The sequence below is a fragment of the Camellia sinensis genome, chromosome 4, assembly GCF_055761805.1.
Source record: "Camellia sinensis isolate YWXY chromosome 4, ASM5576180v1, whole genome shotgun sequence".
In the NCBI taxonomy this organism is placed as follows: domain Eukaryota; kingdom Viridiplantae; phylum Streptophyta; class Magnoliopsida; order Ericales; family Theaceae; genus Camellia; species Camellia sinensis.
Genome location: NC_138964.1, coordinates 66,599,433 through 66,609,381, shown reverse-complemented (window position 1 = coordinate 66,609,381; position 9,949 = coordinate 66,599,433).

The following is a 9,949-nucleotide window of genomic DNA, read 5'->3' as shown; positions in this document are numbered from 1 at the left end:
ATCAGGGTTCAACAGATTGGCCGAGAAGAAAACGGCCGAGCAGATGAGTTGGTCGGCCTTGCTTCTATGGTCGATAGCACATCTCCCAACCCTCTCTTGATTGAATTCCTTCCGAGGCCCAGCGTTGAGGAAATCGGGCAGACAGAAGTACTCTACGCCGAGCTAGGTCCTTCTTGGATAGACCCCATAATCCTCTTTCTCAGAGAACGGAACCTTCCAGCCGACAAGAAGGAAGCGCATAAAGTGCGGGTGAAGTCAGAGCGGTTTTGGCTCTCTCCATCAAGCGCTTTATATAAGAAGTCTTTCACCGGTCCCTACCTGAAGAGTGTGCACCCGAGCAGCGTGGAGGCCTTCCTTTACGAAATTCACGAAGGCATCTGTGGCAGTCATATAGGGGGCAGGTCCTTGGCCTACCGAGCTATTTCGCAAGGCTATTGGTGGCCGTGCATGCAAGCCGATGCCCAGAAATATGTTCGCAAGTGTGAGAAATGCCAGAAGTTTTCCCACCAGATCCACCGGCCGGCCAGGGAACTTCTTCCCCTTACCAGCCCTTGGCCCTTCGCGATGTGGGGGCTAGATATAGTGGGGCCGCTACCAACAGCACCAGGCAACCAGAAGTTCTTCATCGCGGCCACAGACTACTTCACCAAATGGGTTGAAGCGGAGCCTTTGGCAACAATCAAGGAGAAAGACGTGAAGCGGTTTGTCTGGCAGAACGTGGTCACGTGATTTGGCGTCCCCAAAATTTTGATCTCTGATAACGGCACCCAGTTTGACGGTCGCCTATTCAGAGGGTTTTGTGTAGATTTAAAGATTGAATTCTACAACTCTACCCCGGCCTACCCACAGTCCAACGGTCAAGCCGAGGCTTCGAACATGACCATTCTTGATGGACTGAAGAAGAGGCTTGAGAAAGCCAAAGGAAAGTGGGCTGAGGAACTCCCCAGTGTCCTTTGGGCATACCGAACAACCCCGCGGCGATCTACCAGGGAAACTCCTTTTGCTTTGGCATATGGCATAGAGGTGGTCATCCTTTTGGAAGTTGGTATGCCCACCCTCAGAAATGAAAGTTTTGAGCCCAAGCTGAACGCTGAAGCCATTGCCTTGGAATTGGACCTAGTGGAAGAACACTAGGAAAAGGCTTTTATCCATGTGGCCACTTACCAACAAGAGCTTTCAAGGAAATACAACAAAACCGTGCACCCCAGACCGTTCAAAGTGGATGATTGGGTCTTGCGGAAGGTCATGGGCAATACCCTGGTGCCAGGCGAAGGCAAACTAGGGGCAAATTGGGAAGGACCCTACAAGATAACCGGTCTGGCGGGCAAGGGGGCATATCACTTGGAGGACTTGGATGGTAGAGGAATACCCCGGCCATGGAATGCAGCCAACCTCAAGTTGTATTATTTCTAGCTTTTGCTCTTTTTTTTGTGCAAAGAAATTTTTTGCCTTACACTTCGTGTAATATTCATTTTTGTCAAATATATAGAAGTGACTCATCTTTACCTTTAGTATTTTTTGTTGCTTTGAGTTTTGCGTATTCTCAACCGAGATGATTTACTCCGGTTGAAGGAGTTGATGTTTTGTTCAACTTAGGTATTCTCAACCGAGATGATTTACTCCGGTTGAAGGAGTTGATGTTTTGTTCAACTTAGGTACTTTCAGCCGAGATGTTTACTCCGATTGAAAGAGTTGATGTTTTGCTCAACTTAGGTACTCTCAACCGAGATGTTTACTTCAGTTGAAGGAGTTGATGTTTTGCTCAATTTAGATATTCTCAACCGAGATGATTTACTCCGGTTGAAGGAGTTGATGTTTTGTTCAACTTAGGTACTCTCAGCCGAGATATATACTCCGGTTGAACGAGTTGATGTTTTGTTCAACTTAGGTATTCTCAACCGAGATGTTTACTCTGGTTGAAGGAGTTGATGTTTTGCTCAACTTAGGTATTCTCAATCGAGATGTTTATTCTGGTTGAAAGACTTGGTGTTTTGCTCAACTCTGGGTGTACTACCGAGATGATTTATTCCGGTTATATGAGTTAATTAATGAAATTTGTCTTGCCGAGATATTTTGTCTAGTTGAAGTTCCTCAGCTCTAAGACCGTGCAAACACTTGGTGAAACTAGATCTTTTTCATTAATGAAAAAAGAAGTACAAAAGGAGGGGCAGAGAGCCCGGTTACATGTGCAAAGCAAAAAACAAAGAAAAAAGAAAGCTAAGCTAAAGGGGGGAAAGGTTGGTGAATTCATCCTCGGTTGCCTCCAAGTTGACTGTTGGAGATTAGTCTTGGGCACCGGGCTCACTTCGGCCGGGCTGCTTCTACTCTTGGTGGCCCTCTCCCTCAGCATCTGCCTCAGCTTCTCCTTCAAGTCCTTTATTGGCCTCAACCTGCAACGTGCTGAAGACGTCGTTGGCATATGGCATGAGATAGACCGGTAGGAAGGTAGCTGGTGTTGCGGCAAACACATCGGTATCAGGACCTTGACCGAGCTTTTCGCAGGCAGACTTCCAACCCGCCTTAAAATAAATGTCTTGAGTGGCAAAGACTTGCTTTTTGTAGCTGTCCTCGGCTTCCTTAAAGCCAGAGTTGTTGGCATCTTCGCACTCCTTCTCCCTTGACTTTTTAAGTGCATCCAGCTTGGCCTGGAGCTCATCTCTCTTTTTCTCAGCCTCGCCGAGCTGGCCGAGCAACTTGTTATTGTCAGCGTTAGCAATTTGCAGTGAAGATTTTGCTCGGCCGAGCTCGGTTTGAAGACTCTGGACTTGGCCGGCAGTGTCATTCGCCTTCTGCCATAGTCGATGGATTCGCTCCATGACCAAGTGTTGCTTCTGGATGGCCTGCAAGAAGAAAGTTTGATCAGAGAGGAAACCGTGCAAACACTTGGTAAAAATTTCAGTGAAAGATTGAGACTTACCCTGGCCATGGACTTAACAGACGATTTCACCAACCGGGTGTCAGGAACGTGGTCGCTGCCGACCACGTCGCTCGGTAGGAGAAGGGCTTTAGAAAGGTCAAAGGCGAGCAGGTGCTCTTTGTCGCCCTTGATGGAAGCGGTAGCCGGTATGTCCTTTCCCCGGTGTTTTAGCTGCGGTCGCCACGGTGGTGTTGAGTCGACAGTGTCGGCGGGTTGCTCGGTGGTTAGCTCGGCAACCAGCTCGGCAGTTGGGTTTGCGCGAGGCCTTTTGCCAGCCCGGCGAGCTTCTTGTCTGGGTTACCCGGCACTTGGAGATGCCAAGGTGACCACGGGGCCGCTGGATTGTCTGGCAGCTTGAGAGTGGGTGATGATGCTCAGTATCTCAGCTGAGGTTGCTGTGAGGAGGTTTTTGATGAGGCTTCATTTTGCCATCTCTTGTTCTTCGGTCAGCCGGATTAGCGGCACGTCTGGTAAAGTTGGGTCTGGAGGAGGTGTTGGAGCACAGAGAAAGTCTGTAACTTTGCTCCGGCGTGGAGCTGAGTATCTGTAGGTTGGAGTGTAGCCGAGCAACTCGTTATAATCCCAGTGGCTGTAACGGAGCACGGTCCGTATGGCTTCTACGTTGGGATATTGGTAGTTGCAAGGCTTGAATTGCTGCAAAAGAAACAAGAAAAATGGTTAAGTACAGAATGTTGAAGGCAGGAAATTAACCGAGCAAATTAGCGCGGCTTACATGTGGAACCAAAGTTCTTGTTGATGAACCAGCCCGGTACGTCGGTTGTTTCATAATTGCCAGACACCTAGAAGAAGTCGTCATCATGTAAGTCCTTGTCTGGGGTGCCGGTCACTATTTTCTCTTTGCCCGGTCTTATTTTTAAATAATAGGCCAGGCCATCGCCGGTGTGCCCAAGGGTGTATTGTCGTAGTATCTTGGCTAAACCTAAGTTTGTTCCTAGCCGGTTGTTTAGCTCGTGCACGCCATTGATTATTCGGTAAGTATTGGTCGAAACTTGGGTGGGTGCTAGCCCGGTGCGGCACAGAAATTCGGTCATCAAAGGATTGACCAGGAAGCGGAGGCCTCCTTTAATTACTGACAGCACGGTGAAGGGGCAATGGTCAAGCCTGCCCCAAGGGGTTGTTTCCATCTCGGCAAGCTCTAAATGGACATCAGCCGGGATACCGTACACTTCCCTAAAGGCGGCCAAGGCAGCAGGTGTGTCCACAAGGAAGCGAAATTTCCCCATGTGTGGCCAACTAATTTAGCTCGGCTGAGGTGGTTTGGTAGACTGGGAATTAATGGCTGCTTAGTCCTTGAGAGCCTCAGAATTGGTCTTTGGTCCCCATGGACTCTGCAGGAAAACAGAGGGTAATTGTAAGTGGGGGTGCGGTCGTGCAAAACGAGCTACACTTGAGCTCGGTCATGGATTGTGCCAAACCACCTCGGTCGTAAAGGCTAGCCAAGGAGCTCGGTCACTCAAGCGAACCAGAGATTAACCCGGTCGAGCGGCCAAGTCCTTTTTGCTACCCCAATTTCTACTAAGGTTGGGACAAACTGCTTATTTGCTCAATCTGAATGATTTTTTCCATCAAAGGAAGACCTGGAGCTCGGTTCGCCCTAGATCTTCAGTGTTCATCAGAGAAAATGAAGAGCAGCAAGGAGAGTGAAGAGTTAGGGACGGTTTTGGGTGCCTATGTCCTAAAACCTACGGATTTAGTGCCCTAATATGCAAAATACCAAGTGAAATAACAACAAAAGGGGTTGAAGAACTTATCAGTTGAGAGTAGTGAACTTCCTCGAACACGAACTCAGTAATGACAAGAAAGAAAGGGAAGAAGCTCTGGATCAACAAGGATGAAGGAAAATCAGTAATGACGAAATGAAGAAGGAAATGGCGTATATAAGGGAGGAAGACCGCCAAAAATTTGAATCTGAACGGATGTGATGTTTGGCTGTTCGAGGCCAATCAGCGCACGACACGTGTCCCTATTGACGGCGGCGTCAGTATTGAAGAGACAGGATGGTGAATCGAGGCGTTGACCGGGCAAGTTTTGAAGACAGGCATGTCAACTAGCCCGGTCACCGTATTGCAAACCGAGGACCGAGGAAGTGTTACCCTGGTCAGAATAGGTAATCCCAGTCACGCTTGTGCGGACGAAATTAAGGGGCAATTGAGAGGGAAATTTATGATCTGGATTGGGCCGTGGTAATGGCCGGACAGATTTGGGCCGAACAAGATTGGGCCGAGGTAGCGCGGCCCGTGCCCTAAAAGGATTTGCTCGATTAAGGCATGGCGTGGTTAGATCGAGCTACTTGGCTGCATGGTATAGAGGCCGGGCAAGTGAGATGTCCGGTGCCAGGAACGGCGTTGTTGTTCCACGGTTCATGATTTAGCCGGGCAGGAAGGCCGGCGGCAAACCAACATGAACTGTCCCGAGCTCGACTATGCCGGGATGCAGACGAGCTCGGCCCTCATTGAGCACGGCGAGCGGAGCGCTCTGGCCAGCTGCACAGCACGACCGTTGCTAGCCGAGAAGATTCAGCCCGGCTACTGAGCTCCCAGTAGAATGGGCTCGCAGTTTGGTTAGATGGTGTTCAGCAAGATTTGTGCTGATAGATGGGATAGCAGCACCACGTGTCGAGAGACGAATGGGAGTAGATTTGGGGCGCAGAAGGTATATAAGCGAGTCTGCGCCCCCCATGCTGGGACAAATGAACATTTGGTAAGAGAAACACTTACACTCAACTCTCTCCTCACTCTCTCTATCCTCAGGTGTGTGCTAACTTGGTCGTCGGAGGGGTTTTCCGGCCACACACCGCCGGCTAGCTCACTGCTGTTGTGCATGCAGGTGATCGAACAGAAACGGAGCTTAGAAGAAAGGAATACGGGCTTGCCTGAATATCTGCTCCCCGTACACTATTAATTTGGCCCCAAATAATAATCCCTAATTAATCCCATATTTGATAATCCAATACCAAATTAGATTTTGTATTTATTATTATTTAATAATATATTATCACATACAACTATAATACTAGTATAAAATTTAATGAACAACTTAAATTTTCGGGTTGTTACACTTGTAGTCTTCTTCATTCATCTCCTCAGTTGGGATTTTGTTTGTGTTCTTCTTGGTAAGAATATAAGTAACTTTCAAAAGGCTGAGGTAAAAACAAAAACTTTTCTTTTCCACATCCTTTAAACTTGAAAGGCTTGTTGAGATCTCTAATTCTGCCTTTGATTTTTTCTGGTACTTGTTCTATTTTGATCTCCTTAAAATTGTTGGTAAAAATAGCAGATGAATTATATTTTATTGATAAATAATGCAAAGAAAATGAGATACAACTAGATCAGGCTGAGGCACGGATATCTCGTTTTCTTTAAGAAGATCAAACCCACAACGATAACAAGAATCCAAATACTGATGCAGCAGTCACTACACTATGACTTGTTCTATTCAGGATACAACAACTCGACCACTTGTCATATAGTTTAGGTCAACTCTACACAAGATGGTGAACCTAAAGCTCTACCAAGAAAAAAACACTCTTCTTTAGCTAGTAATCTCTCAAGTGTAAAAAATAATTAGTCTAGAAAAAAGTAGATGACAGGAACAATTTATAGGCTACTAAGACCTTACAAATTACACAAAAAAATAATGACCACTAAACTAGAGAAAATGGAGAGTTCCAAAACCTCCAAATATTAACTCACCACCAAACCCATGACCTTCCAATTAATCTCCATTTATGAATAAAACAAAAAGTCATTAAAAAAAAATAAGATTCATGAATAAGACAAAAGGTCACAAAAAAAAAAAGAATAAATAAATAAAAAATATTAAAATAGCCCAACAAGATGTATTTTAATTTATCCTAAAATTTTTAATTACACATACATATGTTTATCCTTTCACTACTAAAAAAAACACTTTTTGCGACCGTCATAAACCGTCACAAATAATAAAAAACAGTCGCAAAAGACTTTTTGCGACGGCCCATGCGACAGTAAATAGGGGTCGCAAATGTGGGGGTGACAAATACTTTTTGCGACGGCAAAACAACGGTCGCAAATTATTTGCGACCGCCTAAACTACTTATGGAGACCACTATTTTGCCATCACAAAAAACAAAGAAAAACACTAACACGATTTTTGGCGACCATCTTGTTACCGTCTCAGGAAAAAAAAAAAAAGAGTAGCGTTAAGCACTCTAGGAATATCAATGACAAGAATTCAGACAATATAGCATTATAGTTTAATTGAATATTCCATTTGAGTCTCAAAATTTGAGTCATATGTGAAAGTTATTACAACTAAAAACTTGGAAAAAGTACTTTTATGAAGAAAAAAAATACAATCCAGAACTGGCCAATCTTCTCGTCAATTTTCTTGTTCGGGTGTTTCTCCACTCTATCGATGAAGTGGCCAATCTTCTCATCAATTTTCTTTTCAAGTTCCACATCACCACATTGCACCTATGCAACAAAAATTTCAGGCATTAATGATAAAAATTATATACTGCCAAAATAAAAATTATCAATTTTAATCACTCCTATGGGTATAGTGCAATTAGATTGAAAAAAGGCATTAATTCAATTAAGCATTAATGTAGTTGCTGCTTCATAGATGTTCCCTTTTAAAGCAACATGCCTCAATTAAACACTCCGTTGAGGAAGTCTAACTTGAACTAAGCATAGATGCTACCCCATGTCACCATCAGCACTAACTCATAACTAATTGAATGACTACAAGGATGCCTAAAAATGATTGTCTTACTTCCTAAAAGTCATTTTCGGGTGCCATCAACATCGAATCTGGGACATAATTCAGAAACAGTTCATAATAAACATAATTCAAAAATTGTTTGATTGGTTTAGGCCAATGTGCAAAGTAGCATAATAAACATATTAAACAAAGTATGAATTCAACTGGTATTCAGCAAGTCAATGTTTTCAAATGGCAAGATATTGTAGCAATCAGTACAGGCAAACAGGAGACACCAGAATCATAGTTTAATTAATACTTCTATTCACTATCAGCAAAAGAATTTTTACTTGAGGAGCATACCAGAAGATCTAAGTGTAAAAGGAGAATAGCAACCAAGGGTCTTTGCTAAGGTAAAGAGCTCTGGAGATAAATGAGTAAAACATGCATTGGATCTAGTATTCCCTCATTCTGAAAGCCACTTAAAAAAAAATTAACGTCTTTCCTCCTGAAATGAGAAATAGTGGCATCAATTTATGGTTAGAACAATAAATCCATAGCAATAACACTGCAAAATCGTGCATACTATGGAAATTACTGAAATAAGCATATCTCACTCGTGCAGAATGATGCAGTACATAGGCAAAGGATGCTCTACAGCATGCTACTGATAATTGATGCACAACAAAGAAAAAGCAAACTAAAAGTTAAAACATAATACCTGTCCAGGCATATTAGTTCTGTCAGCAGCAACACTGCATTTTCTCTTGATTTAACTTGTTTGTTGTGGATTAGCTCACGAAGACATGGTTTCTTAATGTTCCTAGCTATGTAATTTCTGCAGCCATTGTCTGTCTCAAGAAGAACAAATGTGAACACCCATTACGAAGGCATTTTAGGATTTATCATTTTTTGACATGAACACATATATAACACAACTCATTTATCATAGGAAAAATGTGTTGCTTTTTTTTTCCTTTTTTGTCTTTCTGAATGGAGTATAATGCGTGAGTGTTTTTAACCTACATAACTTCCATGGCTATTGTTTCCTGTAAATAATACTGGGCAATTGTTGTGTGTTTGGCATAATCTTATAATTCCTAATATATTATCTAAAGTTTGCTCGAGTAACTCATGTTGTCGTGCTTGATAAAGGCATGTCGTTTGAGCATGTCTTTTCTTCTTTTTTTTGTCATTTTTAAAAAAATAAAAGTAAAACATTATTATTATTTTTTTGTCTTTTCATTTGACCAGCTGTTATTTATCATGTTGGTGTTCACTGGTGTTTTAATTGTGTAAGCCGTAATGGTTAACTATGTACTTGTTTTTAGGAATTTAGTTTTTGCTTGATTTTCAAACTTACTCGAAAACATTTCTACATTTTGTTTCTTCACTTGATTTTGCTTTCTGAGTTCTTAGCTATGGTGTGGGACAAAAATATGGATTCAAGTTACAATAATGACTTTCCAAGTTCATGAATATCTAAGACCTAAGGTGAAGTTTCTTATCCTATCTCTTCATGGAGTCCAGAATAGTTACAGCTTTTGTTGTCCATGACATGAATTTTTTTAGTTATTTAATCTCAGCTCTGTGATTCATATGAAAATGTTTCTATCTCCGACAAGTTTGGGTGTTGTCTGTGTCGGAGATGGACTATGAGTGGCAACTGGGTTCCTAAAGGTCTGCTTTAGAATCTATGGCCCTTGACTTGTTATTCTTGTTGAAAACCTTATCCATGTTAGCTTCACCTGAACTTTAGATATAACTATTTTTCCTGTGATCCAGCAATATGTTTCATGTGTTTAGTTGTTTTGAGGGCAGCACAGAAGCAACAAATCTAATATGACATAATACATGGGGAAATATAGTGATATCCTTCAAGAACTTCATACACAGCAAATATCATAAATACATGCAGAAATATAACGGAAAAGAGAAGTATTCCAAAGAGATATTCAGAGAAATAAGCAACCTAATTCATAATAAGCTGAAAAATTCATTAAAAGTAAAGAAATGCATGCCTATTCATTTTCTTTTGAAGCTTGCTGCCCACTAGATGCATCTGACACCTACAATATGCTAGTATAATGTGTTAATAATTTCCATATGTATATATACAAATTGATAAAAAAACGTAAAATTCGTCAATTTGTAAGTATTGCACCTCTCTCAAGCTCATACTCCCAGCCACACCCTGTGACTCTAAGAACAAAACGCGTGCCATTAGGTTCTTGTTTGCAAAGTATCATAATGACAAGTGCATATTATATTTGTAAGTGTTTTTGTACACATCAATAAAAAGAATAAGTTTGCAAAGTATCACAATGA